Source organism: Lepidochelys kempii, chromosome 2 (assembly GCF_965140285.1).
Source record: "Lepidochelys kempii isolate rLepKem1 chromosome 2, rLepKem1.hap1, whole genome shotgun sequence".
Lineage (NCBI taxonomy): Eukaryota > Metazoa > Chordata > Testudines > Cheloniidae > Lepidochelys > Lepidochelys kempii.
The window spans coordinates 204,072,148-204,095,338 of NC_136381.1; the positions used below are offsets into that span (position 1 = coordinate 204,072,148).

The 23,191-nt window shown below is 43.5% G+C and overlaps 1 long non-coding RNA gene across 1 annotated transcript in view; it reads left to right on the forward strand.

Annotated features, from left to right (window-relative positions):
* The first annotated feature begins 15,377 nt into the window (after positions 1–15,377).
* LOC140907476 (uncharacterized) overlaps positions 15,378–23,191 on the forward strand; it is a 100,876-nt gene continuing 93,062 nt past the window's right edge. Inside the window, exon 1 of the long non-coding RNA XR_012157505.2 lies at positions 15,378–15,501. This is a non-coding gene — a long non-coding RNA (uncharacterized LOC140907476). The remainder of the gene's footprint in view (positions 15,502–23,191) is intronic.

A 23,191-nucleotide genomic window follows, 5' to 3' on the forward strand; every position in this document is an offset into this window, starting at 1 on the left:
CAGCAGTTGGCTGCATACTAAGCATGGGGAGTTCTCTGAGGGTATCCCATGGCCCTTCGCCTAGCCAGTCAGCAGTATGCATTCTGGGATTTTTCTCACTTTGCATTTTGGGATGCATAGCAGAAGCCAGGCCAGTTAAAATTTTAGAAAATCCCATGCTTCCGTTGTCTCCGCCCCATGCTTCCTTTCCAGGTGGACCAGCGCCATTTTTGAATTGCTGTCAGGCACCTGGCTTTCATGGGACAGCTTTTCACTGGCCTCCTCATGTTCATCCGCCAATGAATCTTGATGGTTTTCCTCAGAGTTGGGGGTAGGGGGTGGGAAGCAGGCAGAAGGCCCACAACCTTCTTGGTTGAGTAGTCATGTAATTGTACAAAATCCTGTTCAGCTCCTCCAAAAATGGACAGGTCACTTTTCCACTGCTGGACTTTTTCCTTGGATCCCTGGTTTGAATGTAAGTTCTCCTGAGCTGCTTGCTGTTATCCAGCACTGATCAGTATCCTGGTTGCACCCCTTAGTGCAGGGGTGGGCAAACTTTCTGGCCTGATGGTTCCGAAACTCTATGGAGGGCTGGGTAGGGAAGGCTGTGCTTCCCAAAACAGCCTGCTCTCCCCCCACTTCCCACTCCCTGACTGCCCCCCTCAGAACCCCCAACTCATCCAACCCCCCCTGCCCCCTGACTGCCCCTTCCTGGGACCCCCTGTCCCCTGACTGTGCTGACCCTTATCCACGCCCCCGCCCCCTGACAGGCCCCCGGGGACTCCCACGCCTATCCAACCGCCCCACTCCACAACCTCCTCCCCATCCAATCGCCCCCTGTCCCCTGACTTCCTCCCGGAACCCGCCGCCCCTTATCCAAACCCCCCCCACTCCCCGCCCCCTTACCATGCCACTCAGAGCAGCAGGGCTGGCAGCCGCGCCACCCAGCCGGAGCCAGCCACACCGCTGCGCCGCCCAGCAGGAGCTCGCAGCTCCGCCGTCCAGAGTGCTGGCGGCACGACAAGCTGAGGCTGCGGAGGAGAGGGGACAGCAGGGGAGGGGCTGGAGCTATCCGCCCCGGCCGGGAGCTCAAGGGCCCGGCAGGACGGTCCTGCAGGCCACAGCTGTAGTTTGCCCACCTCTGTCTTAGTGGTTATCTGCCTAGCCATGTCCACATAAAAATCTTTATTCCAGGGACTAAACACAAGAGCTTCCTGTACTGACACTTCTCCCCAGACGGCAGCGAGATCCAGGGCAGCAGCTCGAGGCACGTTGTAGGGCTTCTGGACTATTATTGCAGCAATGCTGATATACTTGAATCCAGTAGCAAATGGGCAAATTCTGGCCCCACTCCTGTTTTTAACTGGGGAAAGGAACATTTGGTCAACTTTATAACAGAGCAGTGGAGGGTGCACAGGTAAACAGATAAGTCACTAACGGTTGCTCACAAAGCAGTGTGGGATCGCTGTTGGAAGACTGCCAAAATAGTGCACATGAACAACACACTGAACTAAATTTGCTGCAATCTTAGTTCACTTTGAAAGAGGACTTCAGAGTTCCCAATAAATACAGAGTTAGTGCGCTATAATTAAATGAGTTGTGCGCACACAAGCATTTTCAAACCAGTTTAATTCAACATAATCTGATTTAAACCTCTCTGTAGACCAGCCTTAAGTGTTTTTGACTGAATCAGGACCAAAATTATTAACATTCATAGATGTTTGAACTGATAAAGTTGGCAAGAGCAAACTGGACAAATGCCCACTTTTGCAAAAAAAAAAAAAAAATTTGGGACAGGGCTTTAAAAAAGGGACTGTCCCAGACAAAACAGGATGTATGGTCACCCTACTTGCAACCCATTATTCCTCCTCATAGCCTTAATCCTGCAACAAGTATGGTGCACCATACCAGGCAGGTGCAGCAGTCTGCCCACTTGCTATCTGTTTTAGGTTTGGGGCAATTGTTTTGCTCCTTTCAAAGGAAGTAGATGGTTCTGTCCCATCTTAGCTGTACTTCAGCTGAACTATACTCTTTCCACCTCAATGCATCGTTCCATGCTCTTCCTTCTTGATAGCTCTCCACTGAATCCTCTGCAGTATGTTGGAGAAGCAGACAATGATGCTCTTTTATCAAAATATATTGCATGATTTTTCTTTTTGTAAATATTGTTTTAAAAAAATCATGATATGCACTTTGCTTAAAACGCACAGTTGTTTGGTTCCCTATCAGCATATAGGCAGTGTATTTTGGTTAGTTGCCTGGAAGGCATAAACAGTAGTAGGTGGATCAGACTGACTCTTGTGCATCTGACATGAAAACTGACTGAAATGATACCCGATCTGAACTCCCTTAAAAATAAATATTTTAAGACTCAAATATTTCAGTTAAAATCTGCATGTTTATGGCAAAACCAACCTATAATTTAAGAGCAAAAGTTGGAGTCACACATTCAACAAGACCAACAAGGAATTTCCTATGCTATTATTCCCAATGTTGGATGCAGGCAGGTGAGCAGAGATGAAGAGTGAAAGGGACATAAAGTATTAAAACTATTATTTGAATCAGATAGAACCAAAATTAGTGTAAAGCTTGTTTTATTGCTGAAAAACCATTAAAAAGATTGAAGAAAAAATTGTTACAAATGAATGAGTGATTTCTTTACAATGCAAGTTGAAGGCTGCATGTGTTCCTCTTTTGATGTCAAACAGGATTCTATGGGTAGAGCTTCACAGGGGGAGCTCCTTGACACTCAAAATCAACGTAATTATTCTTGAATGTTTTAAATGTGTGTGCTTAGAATAGCTCACACTACCAGCAACACTTCAAAACAAAAAGAAACCCACAAAAACCTGGCTCTTTTCTGCAGGAATGTTGCTGATTTGTAGTAATCCATAGGAGAGGCTTAACCAGTTAGAATTTGTAAAAGTGTGCTGAGATCCTCCAATGCAATGCACTATATTAGTGGAAAATAGTATTTCAAGTTAAAATACAATGGTCTCACAGGTCTGATGTGTTTATGACAGAGTTTTCATGTGTCAGCTGTGGTACCTATTGCATTCTGATTGAAAGAAATAAATTGACTAAGCCACAAGTACTAGCTGTGAGTACTAGGTTGAGACATTGCATCTGACATTTTGTAAAAAATCAGGAAATCTATATGACTGCAACACAAGCTGTAACCTTGCTAACTTAAACATATGTTCTGTATTATTTTCTATATCTTCGGTGAACAAACTGGGGAATCCAAATGCCAGGGATTTTGGACATATGCAGACTGAGTCTCTTCCACTCCCTTACCAGGTGAGAGTTCTGGAAGTGATCAACACAAATGTCAGTCAGGATTTGCGAGCCTTGCTTACTCCTAAATTAGCCATGATCTTGCAACTGGATCTCTGCAAGCTATCCTCACTGAGGACTATGCAAAGCAATCTTAAACTATCAGCATAAAACCATTTAAGGCCTTGATCCTGCAAAGGCATATGCATGTAAGCAGCCTCATTGAAGTCAATAGGACTATTCTCATTTGGAAGGTTAAACATGTCTGTAAGTCTTTGCAGAATTAAGGCCTACATTATTTAAGTGCAAAAACAGCACCAGAAAAAATGAATTTAAAATATAAAACCTACCTTTACATACCTGGTAACTCACAGACAAATAGAATTTTACCAAACTCCCCTGTAAAAACTCACACGTAGGGTATGTCTATACTACTTGCCAGATTGGCGGGCAGCAATCAATCCAGCGGGGGTCAATTTATTGCGTCTAGTCCAGACACGATAAATCAACTCCCGAGTGATCTCGCGTCGACTCCTGTACTCCACCTGAGCGAGAGGCACAGATGGAGTTGATGGGGGAGCATCAGCAGTCGACACACTGCAGTGAAGACTGCACTCGCTACGGTGAGTAGATCTAAGTACATCGACTTCAGCTACGTTATTCACGTAGATCGATTCCTCCCCCCCCAGTGTAGATCAGGCCTTAGAGTTGAAATACACAAATGTTCCAGTCCAAATGGTAATTTTTCCATAAAATTATAAATACCTAATTATAAACATCAGTCTTCTCAATTATGCTGTGTATATGAACATGTGGATAGAACATGTGACTGTAACAGTAAATGACCTATATATAGACAACTAGCAATTGCCTGTCTTGAGTACCAGGTTGGAATATGACAGGTTTCAGAGTAACAGCCGTGTTAGTCTGTATTTGCAAAAAGAAAAGGAGTACTTGTGGCACCTTAGAGACTAACCAGTTTATTTGAGCATGAGCTTTCGTGAGCTACAGCTCACTTCATCGGATGCATGCCGTGGAAACTGAAGCAGACTTTATTTATACACAGAGAATATGAAAAAATACCTCCTCCCACCCCACTGTCCTGCTGGTAATAGCTTATCTAAAGTGATCATCAGGTGGGCCATTTCCAGCACAAATCCAGTATTTCTCACCCTCCACCCCCCCACACAAATTCACTCTCCTGCTGGTGATAGCCCATCCAAAGTGACAACTCTTTACACAATGTGCATGATAATAAAGTTGGGCCACTTCCTGCACAAATCCAGGTTCTCTCACCCCCTCACCTCCCTCCCAAAAACCACACACACAAACTCACTATCCTGCTGGTAATAGCTCATCCAAAGTGACCATTCTCCCTACAATGTGCATAATTAAGGTGGGCCATTTCCAGCACAAATCCAGGTTTTCTCACATCCCCCCCACCCCCATACACACACAAAATCACTCTCCTGCTGGTAATAGCTCATCCAAACTGACCACTCTCCAAGTTTAAATCCAAGTTAAACCAGAACATCTGGGGCGGGGGGGGCGGGTAGGAAAAAACAAGAGGAAATAGGCTACCTTGCATAATGACTTAGCCACTCCCAGTCTCTATTTAAGCCTAAATTAATAGTATCCAATTTGCAAATTAATTCCAATTCAGCAGTTTCTCGCTGGAGTCTGGATTTGAAGTTTTTTTGTTTTAAGATAGCGACCTTCATGTCTGTGATTGCGTGACCAGAGAGATTAAAGTGTTCTCCGACTGGTTTATGAATGTTATAATTCTTGACAGCTGATTTGTGTCCATTTATTCTTTTATGTAGAGACTGTCCAGTTTGACCAATGTACATGGCAGAGGGGCATTGCTGGCACATGATGGCATATATCACATTGGTGGATGTGCAGGTGAACGAGCCTCTGATAGTGTGGCTGATGTTATTAGGCCCTGTGATGGTGTCCCCTGAATAGATATGTGGGCACAATTGGCAACGGGCTTTGTTGCAAGGATAAGTTCCTGGGTTAGTGGTTCTGTTGTGTGGTATGTGGTTGTTGGTGAGTATTTGCTTCAGGTTGCGGGGCTGTCTGTAGGCAAGGACTGGCCTGTCTCCCAAGAGTTGTAAGAGTGTTGGGTCATCCTTTAGGATAGGTTGTAGATCTTTAATAATGCGTTGGAGGGGTTTTAGTTGGGGGCTGAAGGTGACGGCTAGTGGTGTTCTGTTATTTTCTTTGTTAGGCCTGTCCTGTAATAGGTAACTTCTGGGAACTCTTCTGGCTCTATCAATCTGTTTCTTTACTTCAGCAGGTGGGTATTGTAGTTGTAAGAAAGCTTGACAGAGATCTTGTAGGTGTTTGTCTCTGTCTGAGGTGTTGGAGCAAATGCGGTTGTATCGCAGAGCTTGGCTGTAGACGATGGATCGTGTGGTGTGGTCAGGGTGAAAGCTGGAGGCATGCAGGTAGGAATAGCGGTCAGTAGGTTTCCAGTATAGGGTGGTGTTTATGTAACCATTGTTTATTAGCACTGTAGTGTCCAGGAAGTGGATCTCTTGTGTGGACTGGACCAGGCTGAGGTTGGTGGTGGGATGGAAATTGTTGAAATCATGTTGGAATTCCTCAAGGGCTTCTTTTCCATGGGTCCAGATGATGAAGATGTCATCAATATAGCGCAAGTAGAGTAGGGGCTTTAGGGGACGAGAGCTGAGGAAGCGTTGTTCTAAATCAGCCATAAAAATGTTGGCATACTGTGGGGCCATGCGGGTACCCATAGCAGTGCCGCTGATCTGAAGGTATACATTGTCCCCAAATGTGAAATAGTTATGGGTAAGCACAAAGTCACAAAGTTCAGCCACCAGGTTAGCCGTGACATTATCGGGGATAGTGTTCCTGACGGCTTGTAGTCCATCTTTGTGTGGAATGTTGGTGTAGATGGCTTCACCATAGTGGCCAGGATGGTGTTATCAGGAAGATCACCGATGGATTGAAGTTTCCTTAGGAAGTCAGTGGTGTCTCGAAGGTAGCTGGGAGTGCTGGTAGCGTAGGGCCTGAGGAGGGAGTCTACATAGCCAGACAATCCTGTTGTCAGGGTGCCAATGCCTGAGATGATGGGGCGCCCAGGATTTCCAGGTTTATGGATCTTGGGTAGTAGATAGAATATCCCAGGTCGGGGTTCCAGGGGTGTGTCTGTGCGGATTTGATCTTGTGCTTTTTCAGGAAGTTTCTTGAGCAAATGCTGTAGTTGCTTTTGGTAACTCTCAGTGGGATCATAGGGTAATGGCTTGTAGAAAGTGGTGTTGGAGAGCTGCCGAGCAGCCTCTTGTTCATATTCCGAACTATTCATGATGACAACAGCACCTCCTTTGTCAGCCTTTTTGATTATGATGTCAGAGTTGTTTCTGAGGCTGTGGATGGCATTGTGTTCTGCACGGCTGAGGTTATGGGGCAAGTGATGCTGCTTTTCCACAATTTCAGCACGTGCACGTCAGCGGAAGCATTCTATGTAGAAGTCCAGTCTGCTGTTTCGACCTTCAGGAGGAGTCCACCTAGAATCCCTCTTTCTGTAGAGTTGGTAGGGAGGTCTCTGTGGATTAGTATGTTGTTCAGAGGTATTTTGGAAATATTCCTTGAGTCGGAGACGTCGAAAATAGGATTCTAGGTCACCACAGAACTGTCCTTTAGGTTGGAATATATTTCCAAATATAGGTGCGTTTATCTTAATGCATTTCATATAAAAACAGTAGCAGTCCAACTCTGCAAGTTTATAAAAGAGATTCTTCAATAGCCCCAGTAGAGATTATGACCTAAGATTGTAGTTCGTAAATTGTGTGAATGTTACATCCTGTGTACAGAATATGCTATAATTCTCTCATAAAGGTTTTCCCCCAAATATATTACATCTATCAATCTGAGTGCTTTTACAGCAATCCAAAGACAGAAACTACGTAGCGGCATATATATTGCTAGTGCATGAGTCACCACGGTATCCAGATATATTGACTGCATATGGTTAAATAGCTACTATGGCAAAAATTGTACTCTGTATTGGTAATTCACTACTACCATTTCTCCATTAGGCAGCTAAGAACATCTATTGTGAAACGATCTTAGCTGCCCAACATTTTAAAACACTCTAGACAAATATTAGATGGCTGATCACATAGTTTTTAATATAATCAGGATCCTCTATAACACGAAGTAAATGTAAGAAGAGACAAATGGAAATTTAGATCTCTCACAGAAAATACAGTGATCGGAGTGAAATGAAGGATATCAAGGAAAATCTTGTGTATATTCAGCAGGTTTTTTTTTTTAAAAAACAAACAAACAAATTGGTAACAGTTAACTTTAAATTGCTGTTATTATAGTAAGCTTACAAATTTTACTCTGCTTAAGTTAGGGCAGAATGTTGAAGCAAGCTGCTGCAAAACACCATTGCCAGCAATCTAGTATTTACATTGGTTTCTTTTTTAAGTCAAAAGCTGGGGGAATTAAGAACACTATTAGGCTGCTAAGAAGGTAAGATTTCTTCCTAAGAAAATCCTTTGCAAAGTTAAATAGCTAGGTGTTCTTAAATAACCAAAAATGGCCTCAAGGAATTTGCTCAATTCTTGAGATAAGGAGAATTACAAGACACCTTACAGGTATATTTTACATGATGAATGTGTTATATTTTATAAAAAAAAATTTGGTACAAGAACTGGCCAACTTTTCTTCCTAGTTCATACCTATATTGATATCAAAATACCACTCTCTTCTAATATAATACAACCCAGGAAATTTATGTTTACTTGACTTTTAAATAATAAATATATTGGTCATTACGTATGTTGCTAATTTTTTTTGCAAGTTAAATGAACCTCCTTCAAGTGGCACAGACTCTTAAAATTGTAAATTCTGGAATATTTCTAATGGAAAAAGGGGCCACTGGCAAACAAATGTAAAAAGATTTAATGAACTCCTAAAATGAACCTCTTACTTGTATGTATCTTTTTGATACACTAAAGCAGACATGCCCTGATACAAAAGTCTGACTTGGAAAGTCAGATATTTTACCACATCTGAATAATTACTAGCTTGTAGAAAAGTATGTTTGCAGTGTTGAAATGGCTGTGTTGGTGCCAGGCTAGAAGAGAGACAAGGTGGATGAGGTAATATCTTTTACTGGACCAACTTCGGTGGTGAAAGAGACAAGCTTTCAAGCTACACGAGCTCTTCTTCATGGCGAATATGAGTATTTCATTTCCTGGCAAGCAGAGGGTTGCACAAATGATAGTAGCCAACAAGACACTGTATGACAATGACCAGCTGACTCTTTTTCACAGAGCAAGAATTAGGGGTCTTTATGATAGGTGAAGTATAAAACAAGAACATTGCGATCCCATGGTGGCTGCAGGGGACTGAACTAGATGACCTCACAGAATATCAGAGTTGGAAGGGACCTCAGGAGATCATCTAGTCCAACCCCCTGCTCAAAGCAGGACCAATCTCCCATTTTTGTCCCAGATCCCTAAACGGCCCCCTCAAGGATTGAACTCACAAGCCTGGGTTTAGTAGGCCAATGCTTAAACCACTGAGCTATCCCTTCCCTTCCAAGCCTATGAGCATGACCAAGTCACTTGCACTTTTCTTTCACTGGGAGTTAATTTTAAAAGTGTTTAAAGTCTCTTAATTTGACAAGGAGTTTTCCAGGTACGTCTGAGGCTGGTCAGTCATAGCCAAAGGACCAGTGAATGAAATTCACTTTAAATTATCTCATTTTAAACTGTGGGCCTACATGCCAACTCCACCTCACAGCTGGTTAAACTGTAGGCATATTGTGTGTGTGTGTGTATATATATATATATATATATATATATATATATATATATATATATATATATATAAATGCCTTGAGATCCAGCAGGGTAAAAGTCTCTGAATATATGTAAAATTGACATCTGTGCAATATAATATAATGAAATACGTTGTAGTTTTAGTTTATAGCACTGTCTTCAAAGGCTCTCAAAGCACTTCTGCCAGCACTAGCTTCACAGTATCCCATAAAAAGAAAAGGAGTACTTGTGGCACCTTAGAGACTAACCAATTTATATGAGCATGAGCTTTCGTGAGCTACAGCTCACTTCATCAGATGCATACTGTGGAAACTGCAGAAGACATTATATACACAGAGACCATGAAACAATACCTCCTCCCACCCCACTCTCCTGCTGGTAATAGCCCATCCAAAGTGACCACTCTCTTTACAATGTGTATGATAATCAAGGTGGGCCATTTCCAGCACAAATCCAGGGTTTCTCATCCCCCCCCCGCACACCTTTTTCCAAAAACCACACACACAAACTCACTCTCCTGCTGGTAACAGCCCATCCAAAGTGACCACTCTCTTTACAATGTGCATGATAATCAAGGTGGGCCATTTCCAGTACAAATCCAAGTTTAATCAGAACATCGGGGGGGGGAGGGGGAGGGAAAAACAAGGGGAAATAGGCTACCTTGCATAATGACTTAGCCACTCCCAGTCTGTATTTAAGCCTAAATTAATAGTATCCAATTTGCAAATGATTGGTTTATGAATGTTATAATTCTTGACATCTGATTTGTGTCCATTTATTCTTTTACGTAGAGACTGTCCAGTTTGACCAATGTACATGGCAGAGGGGCATTGCTGGCACGTGATGGCATATATCACATTGGTGGATGTGCAGGTGAACGAGCCTCTGATAGTGTGGCTGATGTTATTAGGCCCTGTGATGGTGTTCCCTGAATAGATATGTGGGCACAGTTGGCAACGGGCTTTGTTGCAAGGATAGGTTCCTGGGTTAGTGGTTCTGTTGTGTGGTATGTGGTTGTTGGTGGGTATTTGCTTCAGGTTGGGGGGCTGTCTGTAGGCAAGGACTGGCCTGTCTCCCAAGATTTGTGAAAGTGTTGGGTCATCCTTCAGGATAGGTTGTAGATCCCTAATAATGCGTTGGAGGGGTTTTAGTTGGGGGCTGAAGGTGACGGCTAGTGGCGTTCTGTTATTTTCTTTATTAGGCCTGTCCTGTAGTAGGTGACTTCTGGGAACTCTTCTGGCTCTATCAATCTGTTTCTTCACTTCCGCAGGTGGGTATTGTAGTTGTAAGAATGCTTGATAGAGATCTTGTAGGTGTTTGTCTCTGTCTGAGGGGTTGGAGCAAATGCGGTTGTATCGCAGAGCTTGGCTGTAGACGATGGATCGTGTGGTGTGGTCAGGGTGAAAGCTGGAGGCATGCAGGTAGGAATAGCGGTCAGTAGGTTTCCGGTATAGGGTGGTGTTTATGTGACCATCGTTTATTAGCACTGTAGTGTCCAGGAAGTGGATCTCTTGTGTGGACTGGACCAGGCTGAGGTTGATGGTGGGATGGAAATTGTTGAAATCATGTTGGAATTCCTCAAGGGCTTCTTTTCCATGGGTCCAGATGATAAAGATGTCATCAATATAGCGCAAGTAGAGTAGGGGCGTTAGGGGACGAGAGCTGAGGAAGCATTGTTCTAAATCAGCCATAAAAATGTTGGCATACTGTGGGGCCATGCGGGTACCCATAGCAGTGCTGCTGATCTGAAGGTATACATTGTCCCCAAACCAGTCGGAGAACACTTCAATCTCTCTGGTCACGCAATTACAGACATGAAGGTTGCTATCTTAAAACAAAAAAACTTCAAATCCAGACTCCAGCGAGAAACTGCTGAATTGGAATTCATTTGCAAATTGGATACTATTAATTTAGGCTTAAATAGAGACTGGGAGTGGCTAAGTCATTATGCAAGGTAGCCTATTTCCCCTTGTTTTTTCCTACCCCTCCACCCCCAGACGTTCTGGTTAAACTTGGATTTGTACTGGAAATGGCCCACCTTGATTATCATGCACATTGTAGGGAGAGTGGTCACTTTGGATGAACTATTACCAGCAGGAGAGTGAGTTTGTGTGTGTGGTTTTTGGAAAAAAAGGGGAGGGAGGTGAGAAACCCTGGATTTGTGCTGGAAATGGCCCACCTTGATTATCATACACATTGTAAAGAGAGTGGTCACTTTGGATGGGCTATTACCAGCAAGAGAGTGGGGTGGGAGGAGGTATTGTTTCATGGTCTCTGTGTATATAATGTCTTCTGCAGTTTCCACAGTATGCATCCGATGAAATGAGCTGTAGCTCACGAAAGCTTATGCTCAAATAAATTGGTTAGTCTCTAAGGTGCCACAAGTACTCCTTTTCTTTTTGCGAATACAGACTAGCACGGCTGTTACTCTGAATCCTGTCATTATGCAAGGCACTGCATTTAGCCGTATGGAGTGGAAAGCTATCGACTGCATGAAAAAACTTGTACAGATACAGACAGACATCTTCCTTTCCAAATGCAAACAGATGGACATCGTACCAAAAGGACTGAAGGTAAAAAATCCATTACAATCTACATACCACACAGACTATGCTGACAGCTTGTGCCACACGCTCTCAAAGAAACTGCGGAATCACCTGATCAACATCCTCTACAGCAAACAGGGAAAGATTAAGAATGAGCTCTCAAAAATGGATACTCTCATAAAAAAACAACCTTCCACACAAACTTCCTCGTGGCTGGATTTTACTAAAACTAGACAAGCCATTTACAACGCACACTTTGCTTCTCTACAAAAGAAAAAGGACACTAAACTTTCTAAACTACTACATGCTAGAAGGGGCCACAGCAATGGTTCCCTCAACCCACCCAGCAATATTGTTAACCTATCCAACTATACTCTCAGCCCAGCAAAAGAAGCTGTCTTATCTCGGGGCCTCTCCTTCTGCCCCTCCACCCCCACAAACATGATACAGTTCTGTGGTGACCTAGAATCCTATTTTCGACGTCTCCGACTCAAGGAATATTTCCAACACACCTCTGAACAACATACTAATCCACAGAGACCTCCCTACCAACATTACAAAAAGAAGGATTCTAGGTGGACTCCTCCTGAAGGTCGAAACAGCAGACTGGACTTCTACATAGAATGCTTCCGCTGACGTGCACGTGCTGAAATTGTGGAAAAGCAGCATCACTTGCCCCATAACCTCAGCCGTGCAGAACACAATGCCATCCACAGCCTCAGAAACAACTCTGACATCATAATCAAAAAGGCTGACAAAGGAGGTGCTGTTGTCATCATGAATAGTTCGGAATATGAACAAGAGGCTGCTCGGCAGCTCTCCAACACCACTTTCTACAAGCCATTACCCTATGATCCCACTGAGAGTTACCAAAAGCAACTACAGCATTTGCTCAAGAAACTTCCTGAAAAAGCACAAGATCAAATCCGCACAGACACACCCCTGGAACCCCGACCTGGGATATTCTATCTACTACCCAAGATCCATAAACCTGGAAATCCTGGGCGCCCCATCATCTCAGGCATTGGCACCCTGACAACAGGATTGTCTGGCTATGTAGACTCCCTCCTCAGGCCCTACGCTACCAGCACTCCCAGCTACCTTCGAGACACCACTGACTTCCTAAGGAAACTTCAATCCATCGGTGATCTTCCTGATAACACCATCCTGGCCACTATGGTGAAGCCATCTACACCAACATTCCACACAAAGATGGACTACAAGCCGTCAGGAACACTATCCCCGATAATGTCACGGCTAACCTGGTGGCTGAACTTTGTGACTTTGTCCTTACCCATAACTATTTTACATTTGGGGACAATGTATACCTTCAGATCAGCAGCACTGCTATGGGTACCCGCATGGCCCCACAGTATGCCAACATTTTTATGGCTGATTTAGAACAACGCTTCCTCAGCTCTCGTCCCCTAAAGCCCCTACTCTACTTGCGCTATATTGATGACATCTTCATCATCTGGACCCATGGAAAAGAAGCCCTTGAGGAATTCCAACATGATTTCAACAATTTCCATCCCACCATCAACCTCAGCCTGGTCCAGTCCACACAAGAGATCCACTTCCTGGACACTACAGTGTTAATAAACGATGGTCACATAAACACCACCCTATACCGGAAACCTACTGACCGCTATTCCTACCTGCATGCCTCCAGCTTTCACCCTGACCACACCACACGATCCATCGTCTACAGCCAAGCTCTGCGATACAACCGCATTTGCTCCAACCCCTCAGACAGAGACAAACACCTACAAGATCTCTATCAAGCATTCTTACAACTACAATACCCACCTGCGGAAGTGAAGAAACAGATTGATAGAGCCAGAAGAGTTCCCAGAAGTCACCTACTACAGGACAGGCCTAATAAAGAAAATAACAGAACGCCACTAGCCGTCACCTTCAGCCCCCAACTAAAACCCCTCCAACGCATTATTAGGGATCTACAACCTATCCTGAAGGATGACCCAACACTTTCACAAATCTTGGGAGACAGGCCAGTCCTTGCCTACAGACAGCCCCCCAACCTGAAGCAAATACTTACCAACAACCACATACCACACAACAGAACCACTAACCCAGGAACCTATCCTTGCAACGAAGCCCGTTGCCAACTGTGCCCACATATCTATTCAGGGAACACCATCACAGGGCCTAATAACATCAGCCACACTATCAGAGGCTCGTTCACCTGCACATCCACCAATGTGATATATGCCATCACGTGCCAGCAATGCCCTTCTGCCATGTACATTGGTCAAACTGGACAGTCTCTACGTAAAAGAATAAATGGACACAAATCATATATCAAGAATTATAACATTCATAAACCAATCATTTGCAAATTGGATACTATTAATTTAGGCTTAAATAGAGACTGGGAGTGGCTAAGTCATTATGCAAGGTAGCCTATTTCCCCTTGTTTTTCCCTCCCCCTCCCCCCCACCAGACGTTCTGATTAAACTTGGATTTGTACTGGAAATGGCCCACCTTGATTATCATGCACGTTGTAAAGAGAGTGGTCACTTTGGATGGGCTGTTACCAGCAGGAGAGTGAGTTTGTGTGTGTGGTTTTTGGAAAAAGGTGGTGGTGGTGGTGGTGGGGGGGGGGCGGGGGGGGGAGATGAGAAACCCTGGATTTGTGCTGGAAATGGCCCACCTTGATTACCATACACATTGTAAAGAGAGTGGTCACTTTGGATGGGCTATTACCAGCAGGAGAGTGGGGTGGGAGGAGGTATTGTTTCATGGTCTCTGTGTATATAATGTCTGCTGCAGTTTCCACGGTATGCATCCGATGAAGTGAGCTGTAGCTCACGAAAGCTTATGCTCAAATAAATTGGTTAGTCTCTAAGGTGCCACAAGTACTCCTTTTCTTTTTGCGAATACAGACTAGCACGGCTGTTACTCTGAAACCTGACAGTATCCCATCTTACAGGGGATTTTCAAACATATGGTCTTGTGAAGTGACCGATGAAGTGCATCGGATCCCACCCCTCTGGCAGCATATCCTATCCAACGCCATCTTCTCTCACCACAGATTGATACCTCTGCTCTCTGTCAGAATTCAATTTTCAGTTCTCTCTGGGTATGGCCAGCTGGGGAATGTCTCTGCAGGGCGCAGGATAGGGCCTCTGCTCAACACAAGGCCTTCAGGGTGGATCTGTGACTTGGTCTTGTGCCCGGGGTGGGTCCTGACTGGGGGTAGGAGGGTGGGTTGCTTCATAACATGATTCATACCCAGGCCTCCACCCCGCCCTAAAACACAGGGTCATGAAGCTTCATGGTCAGGGCCCCCTGTGCTGGCCTCCCTGCTGGGAAAGAGGGAGGAGACGCGACTGCTCCCACATCGCCCACGCTTGGGGAGAGCCAGCGAGCCAGGGTGCTGAAGGGGGCAGGGGAGGGGCCTCGGAAAAGGGGCGGGGCAACAGTACTCCGTGTACCGCAAATAGGAAGTCGGCAACCCAAGCTTCCCTCCTCACAGCCCCCACCCTCCAGCCCCGCGCCGCTCGGCCCCGCCCAGGAAGCTTCTCCCACGCCTGCTCCCGGAGCGGGGTCGGGCCGGCCGAGCGCGAGCAGGCGCGTTCCCGCAGCCGGGGTGGGCGGCCTCCGCTTCCCTCAGCCCTGGCGCGCGCCTGCCTGCCTGCCTGCGTGCGTGCGTGAGGGGGCGGTGCCACGCGCGCGCGCGTACGTCCGTGTGCGGGCAGAGCCCGTCCGCTTCCCCCCCCCCCCCCCCTCTCTGCGCTGGTTTCCGGGCGGGTCGCTGCCGGGCCGGCGTGGGTCTGGGCAGCACAGGCGGGGAGGGAGGCGGGGAGGGAGAGAGGCTGAACCAGATCGTCATGCCGCAGCGGCCGCAGCAGGTAAAACCAGCCCCAGAGCATCTTATCCTCCCCCCCCAGCCTGACCCACTGCCCTCCTCCACCCCAGTCTCCTGCAATAAAAGTGACCCCGCCCCCACTCACCTCCCTCCCTGCCCCCTTCGCTCCAGACCTCTCTCACCCCCCAGCTGTGCCTGAGTTGCAGCAGGGGCGCTAGGAAGTGGCGGTGAGGCCTGTATGCTAGAGCTGCTGTAGGCTGCCCCTCTCTCGCCTCACAGAAACTTCCTCAGGGTCATTTTGGGGAACTGATTGGTGCCTGGAGGTTAATTTATTACAAACTGAGAGCAGACAGTGTCAAGCAGATTTTTTTCCCCCTGTGTCCCTTTCATTCCTGGCTGTGGAAGTGAGTAGGGAGGAGGGGGCATGATCTGTCATCAAATTTTCCTCCCTGGATTTTTTTTTTTTTTTTGGTTATATTTTCAATCCACTATTGGGAAGTTAGAAACGTCAGAGTTCCTCCCAGTCCTTTATAAATAGTTCACAGAAGTTAGATTTTCCTTCTTTCCTTCCCTCCCTAACACCTCCCCTCCACCATCCTGGTTCTTTTCACCTTTTGGTTTCAGTTCACTCTAATTCTCAGTCTGTTGCCTTAAAAACCGCAGTTTCAGACATTTAACCATTCCCTTCATATTTGTTGAGTATAGTAGTTTGAGTTACTTAGCATCAGTTTCAAGGCAAGCACTGTTGTTAGCACACTTTCAACTGTTATAAACTGCTGTATACTCTTAGAGTGCTGTACTATATCTCCATAAGTAGTTTGGTTTAGCTAGAGATCCTTAAAAACAACAGGAGGACTTGTGGCACCTTAGAGACTAACAAATTTATTTGAGCATAAGCTTATTAAGATCCTTATGGCTTTTTTTGCATCATGGAGCCTTTGCGGACTAGTCCTAGGAAAAGTTTTGCTGCTGCCATATTGGCATCTTGCCTTAGTGCTGTGATTGTACATGTTTGTAAACATTTAGAAACCATTCATCTATTTTATGGAAGAAGTATGTTCTGGTGGGTAGAACACTGAGTCGGAGCCAGGAGACCTGGGTTCTTTCCCCAGTTCTGCCACTTGCCTCCTGTGTGACATGTGAAATACACTTCTCTGTACTTCCGTTTTCCCCAGTGGCAAAAATTGGTGGTAATACCTACCATTGAGATTTATGGATGAAAAGCTCAATGTAAGAAAAGCATTGTTACACCAGTGACCATCTTCTTTGCTTTTGTAAAATGTGCTCATAGATGGATGTTATTTTTAGGTCTGTTGTTTATTACACAGTAGTTATTTGTTTACTTGTATTATCTCTGTCAAGGTTTTTAGGCCAAAAAAACTCTACAAATGTTTTCCAAACAAATCTTGTCTACATTGTTGACACTGAAAATATTTAATTAAAAAATTTAGAGAGATCAAATGGAATTAGTAACCTCACATCATATGATGTATGCATACCTCACTTTGAGTCATCGCATACTGTTATATTTGAAGCTTGGCTGGTTGGGATTTTATATTCCTTGATAATAGCCCACAGAGAGAGGAACCTAATGATTTTACTGTTTTCAAACCTGTTTGTATTTTGAAAATATAACAAATGCATGGCTTACTGTCATTGCTGAGAGGTTCATTGTTAAACGTATTTCCCACCTGGTATGGAAATCTCCAGTTTTGGTATCAGAAGGCTCTAGCTACTGTCCCTCTGAAGTACAGAGGTGAAAGCAATGAAGTGGAATATAAAGTTCATTGATAATGGTTGGTCAATTTTCAGCAGGCTTTTCTATTATTTGTATTGTGATGGCACCCAGAATATGCCAGGCATGCACTGAGGGAGAAATCCCCTGTGATGAAGAATTTGTTGTCTCAAGAATTTGATTATTTTTACAGCTTCATACTCTAAATTAATAACTTTAGTTACTTCTGAGCCAATGAATGATGTTCGCCTGCCCTTTTATGGTTTGTGAACCTATGTTTTAACTATAGTTTGCAGATTAAATTAAGCATGACAACAGTAACTGTCATTTGTTAGACATACACATGTGGCAGGGTGTGTGTGTGTGCATATTTTTTATACTTTGTGATTTCATAATTCAAATGAAGCTACAAATAGATCAATTGAAGGCAAAAGCTATTTCAAAAAGCTACTCATGGGCTCTCTGTTGGATCACAAGATAGGGAGGTGACTCTGCACCCTTCTTAGTCCCATACTCTGCTTCCAAAGTCTTTGCTTCTGCTGCTTATGTTTTCGTGAGTAGTTAAATGAAAATGGGGATACTGGTGTAAAGTTCTTTGAGTTGTACTGATGAAAAGCACTATTAAAAGCTAGGGCTTTTGATTATTACGTAGTCACAGTAGCATATCAACTGAAAACCAAGGTGGGATCTACAACTATCTTAATGACCACTAACTCCTACCAACAAACTTTCTCTTTCTTAGTTTTTAAACAGAAATTAAATGACAAAAATCTTCATTAACACAGAGTTAAGGTTGCCTGATGATAGCTTGTGCCCTTCCAGAATGTTCAGTTCGGCAATACTCAGACTTCTGAAAACCATGAAATATAGAATTAAGGAAAATGCTCTGTCCTCTTTGAGCAATGCACCACCATGCCCATAGCGTGCATACTTGCGCTCTGCCTTGTCGCTTTAGTGGACAGGCACTACCTGCATTTGTCTTACACTCAAATGCTGTGCCTGCTCCCCCAGAAGAAGACCACACCTAATAAATTTAACAACCACATTATATCCTTTTCTGACCCCTTCACGCTTGAACATAAGATATCACTTAAACCTCTACTTTCTCCCACCCATCATTAAATCCACAGACTGCTTTGGTATCCCACCTCGCTATTGACCGTACCTTTGTCTACGGACACAATCTATACAATTCTGCATTGAAATGATGCGGACTGGAACCTGAAGGTACATATGCAGTTCTTTCTTTAGATGACATTTATGGGGACTCAGATGCAGATCTCCTTATATCACAGTCACAGCTCTGTGGTGCCTCTCAAACTAATCCCCAGATCTCCTCATATCACAATCAGAGCTCTTCCAACCTGTTCCAGCTTATTCCTCCACAATTCAGTACAGCTAACACAAGGAATACAGCTGGTATGCATACAGATAATTCCCAATGGCTATTGCAGCACAAGGGTGGGGCAGAGTTAAAGTTTTGTGGACATTTACCTTAATTCTGTATTTCAGAAATTTGAGTTTTGCTGACTTCGACATTCTGGAAGGGCACGAGCTACCACTGGGCAACCTTAGCTCTGCGTTAACTAAATCTTTTGCCATTTAATATCTACTGGTTTAGTCTGTCCTCTCTTTGTCCATATCGAATGTAATCCAGTATCAGAGGGGTAGCAGTGTTAGTCTGTATCCACAAAAACAACGAGGAGTCCAGTGGCACGTTAAAGACTGACAGATTTGTTTGGGCATAAGCTTTCGTAGGTAAAACCCCCATTTCTTCAGATGCATGGAGTGAAAATATAGATGCAGGCATAAATATACTGACACATGAAGAGAAGGGAGTTATCTTACAAGTGGAGAGCCAGTGATGACAAGGCCAATTCAATCAGGGTGGATGTGGTCCACTCCCAATAATTGATGAGGACGTGTCAATACAAAGAGAGGAAAAATTGCTTTTGTAGTGAGCCAGCCGGTCCCTATTCAAAAAATCTGTTAATCTTTAAGGTGCCACCGGTCTCATTGTTAATGTAATCAAGTAATTATCATTGCTCCTTTGCCAATCACCAACTTCCAGTTCTGTGATTAATTCATCTTTATCTATCATAAAGCACAAAATAGTTACCTTGTGTGGTGCTATGCCTTTTATATTAGAAAAGTGTTATCTATAATTTTTGGAAACCCCAATGATGTTTTACTACAGGCTGAATGAGACCTCCAGCATATGTCTCCTATAGCAACACAGTTTCCCCCCCACATGTTATGGACAATTGTTTAAGGAGTAACTTAGCTATTCTCTGGTTGATTTGGTTGTCTATAACATACCCCCACTGGTACCCCTGCCTAGGATTTGTTAGTTAGCACAACGTTTCTCTTAACTGGGGTCCGCAAGGGTACTCCAGGTGTTCCCAGAGTGCAGGAGGTGCTGGGAGGGGAGGGAGAGGAGGCGGGGAAGAGGAGGGGCGAGGGTGGGGCCTTGGGGAAAGGGTGGACTGGGGACGGGGCCTGGGGCTGAGCAGAGGGGCGTGGGGTCCTCAGGTTGATAAAGTTAGACAGCCACTGAGTTAGCATATTGATCCATAAATATTCAAGGTCCTGTGGTTGAGTTATTGATAACCCTAAACCAGGAATGTGTGAACTATGTTTAGCATGAAGCATGAAATACACATATTTGATAAACATGCCCATTATTATGTAGTATATAACTTTTTTCTTTATATATGCTTTGAGAGTAATACTTTCTTTTTACTGTAAGAAACAAATATGGTTATTTGTTAAAACAGGATTGGACTTACGTTCCAAGGAAGGCATGGGGTCTTATGGACCCTCTAGAACTGTAGCTAGATATTTTTGATATTTTAATTTTATTCCCGTGTAACATCAGAATTGCCATGCTGGATCAGACCGGTGATCATGTAGACCAGTGGTACCCAAACTAGGGCTGCCGCTTGTTCAGGGAAAGCCCCTGGTGTGCCGGGCCGGTTTGTTTACCTGCTGTGTCCACAGGTTCGGCTGATCGCAGCTCCCAATGGCTGCGGTTCGTTGCTCTGGGCCAATGGGGGCTGCAGGAAGTGGTGGCCAGCATGTCCCTCGGCCCGTGCAACTTCCTGCAGCTCCCATTGGCCAAAAACGATGAACCGCGGCCGCTGGGAGCTGTGATTGGCCGAACTTGCGGATGCGGCAGGTAAACAAACCTGGCCCAGCCCATCAGGGGCTTTCCTTGAACAAGCGTCACCCCTAGTTTGGGAACCACTGATCTAGACTAGTATTCTGCTCCCACAGTGGCCAAAACCAGATGTTTCAAAAGAAGTTTAAAAAAACCCCATAATATATAACTGTAGAATAACGTGACTATAGCAAAGGTTTCTACAAATTCCTATAACCTACTAGTTGGCATATGGCCTAAAGCATGAAAGTTTGTATCCCTTAAAATATTTTTTATTTTTAATATATACCTTTTGTACTGTTGATGTTTTTACTATCCATACAAATATCTCACCCTTTTACAAATACTACTAAGTTCTTGTTTTTTATTTAGCTAGCCACAATAATGCTCAGCTCTCTTATGAATGGTTAGGGAAATGTAGAACACAGCAATACATATGAGTAGTTTAAATTATTCCTTCCAGTATGCATTACCTTGCATTTGTCAACAATAAATTTAATCAGCCATCATGCTGTACATTCATCTAGGTTTTGTAGATATCTTTGAAGTTCAATCTTCTGTAGTGTTGACTAATCTAAATACTTTTTTTCTGCTAGTTCTGATGTATTGAGCTGTAAGAAACCCCACCATTAACCTTTTGCCATTCTAAAAATAGTCCATATGCATTTTCTCTATCTCTAAGCCATATTCTTTTGTGTAGTAGTAATGTACTACTTATATCATGATTAGTTTTCCTTAACAGCCTTGTTATGAGGAATACTGTCAGAAGCCTTCTTGAAAGTGTTTCTTCTTTACCCACTATTTTGTTGATATATATTTAAAGAATTCCTGTAGATTAGAGAAGCAAGATTTTCCTTTACAGAAGCAGTATGGGTTTGTTTCTATTCAGTCTACAGAGTATGCATGTGTTACCTAAATTATCTTCTGTAAGATAGTTATTTTGTACACTTTCTAACCACATTAAGTAATTCTATAAGATCTTCTTTGAAAAGTAACTTGTAAAAATGGCATTGTAGATTTTATGTTAATTTCATAATGGTTCCCATATCAAATGTGCTCTGTTTAGTATAACTCTGACTACAACTTGAATAAATCTGAGTAATAAAGTGCCATCTCTACATAGCCACTTTTCAGTCTTTGATCACAAGGTAGTCAAAAATGAGCAAAGAATTTTCTCTAAATTATTCATGTGATTAATACTTGCTGGTTTTATAGTGCTTTCCATCCATAGATGTTGGTGCTTTACAAAGGTGAATATCCTTTTCATTGAGAGGCAAGTGATTTATCTGAGGCTTAACAGCAAGTCAATGATGAAGCTGTAGTCAGAACCCAGGTCCCATGATTCCCTATCACAGAGTGAATCCATCAGCATGAACCAAAATATTTGGTAAGTCACTTGATTTAAATGCGTTTGTCCTTTCTTTTCCAAGTTTTAACAATCTAAACACATTAAATAATGGTGTCTTTTAAAGAAACTCCAGAAATATAATGAAGGAGCAGGCTTAGAATGACAAGTTGGTCCTAGTGCATTCAGGAAGAATGCAAAGAAGTGTTTAGGAATGTAGTCACTGTTAGAATAAGACCATAGAAATCAATGGAGTTAGTCTAGGAGAAATTTTGGCCCTTAGTTTGTTGTTTTAGTTGAGATTGTTTTTAGTTTGTAGAACAGTACTGATGCCTGACCTTGGCTGTCCTGCTTTCCTTAAGTCTTTTGTACTGGAATGATAGTGGCTGGGGGAATTGGAAAGTGGGGCTGTTTTATGTTCAGTGAACATAACTTATTTTCTAATTACTTTATGTTAATAAAGATAATTTTGTGCCTACTTCCTTTCCATCCCAACAATATAGAATATCTCTACATAGAACCAAATACTGGACACAGTTATTTGAAAATGGGTGCTTTGCTTGACTCTCAGTCATGAGTCAGTGGCATCCTGTTTCCTCCTTTAGGCCTCAACCTATGTTGCTGATAAATAAGTTGGGGGGAAAGTTAATAATATAATCTGTTCTTTTTTCCTTTGGCTTTTTATATCACTTCTGTACGCTGAAAAAAACAAAGCGGTATGTGTCAATTCTCAACGTAACTGTACCTCTGACCTCTTTATGGCCTCCCTGAGGGCACCTGTATTAGGCGATGGTCCGAGATCTTCCTCAGAGCAGGATCCCACAGCTTTCTAGATTGGGGTTTGGGCTGCAATTAACTGATCACCTGAGTAAGTCTGACTTCAGTTCAGCACTTGCAGTCCTGTTCTCCCCAGGGCAGTGACAGCCAACCTTCATAAAACAAAGTATCTATTCAGAACAAAAGCATGAGAGAACATCATAATAAACTGCTTCTATGCAGGTCTTAAATGACTGACTGCTTGACAAGTTATCTTTGAAATGGAGAACTTGGCAGGTTTTGCAGTACTTCTGAACCATTCTGCAGGTTCTGTCACTCTTGGTCATAGCATCCTGTCAGGTCTTGGACTGAGGAAGTGTCCCTCTCCACTGTCAGGCTAGTGAATTACAGTCTTGACCTGGTTAAAGGTAACCACACATGTAAGTTCCTCCAGGACTGAGGTGCTGCCTGTGGTGATACCTATAGTTCATTATGAATGAATCGTTATGCGCATTGTATCCAGTTGTCTAGACTAGCAGGCCAAGAATTTGATCTTGTTTTTTTCTAACTGTAGATTCTCATTTTCACATAACACTTACACTGCCTATGCCTTGTTAACTTTACTTCCTTCCAGGAAAAATATAACAGGCAACATTTAAAAGAATCCTGTTCTTTAAAGTGTTCAGAAAGCTGGACTCTTGTAACTTTCACTTCCTAGTCTGATGAAAGAACAGTGA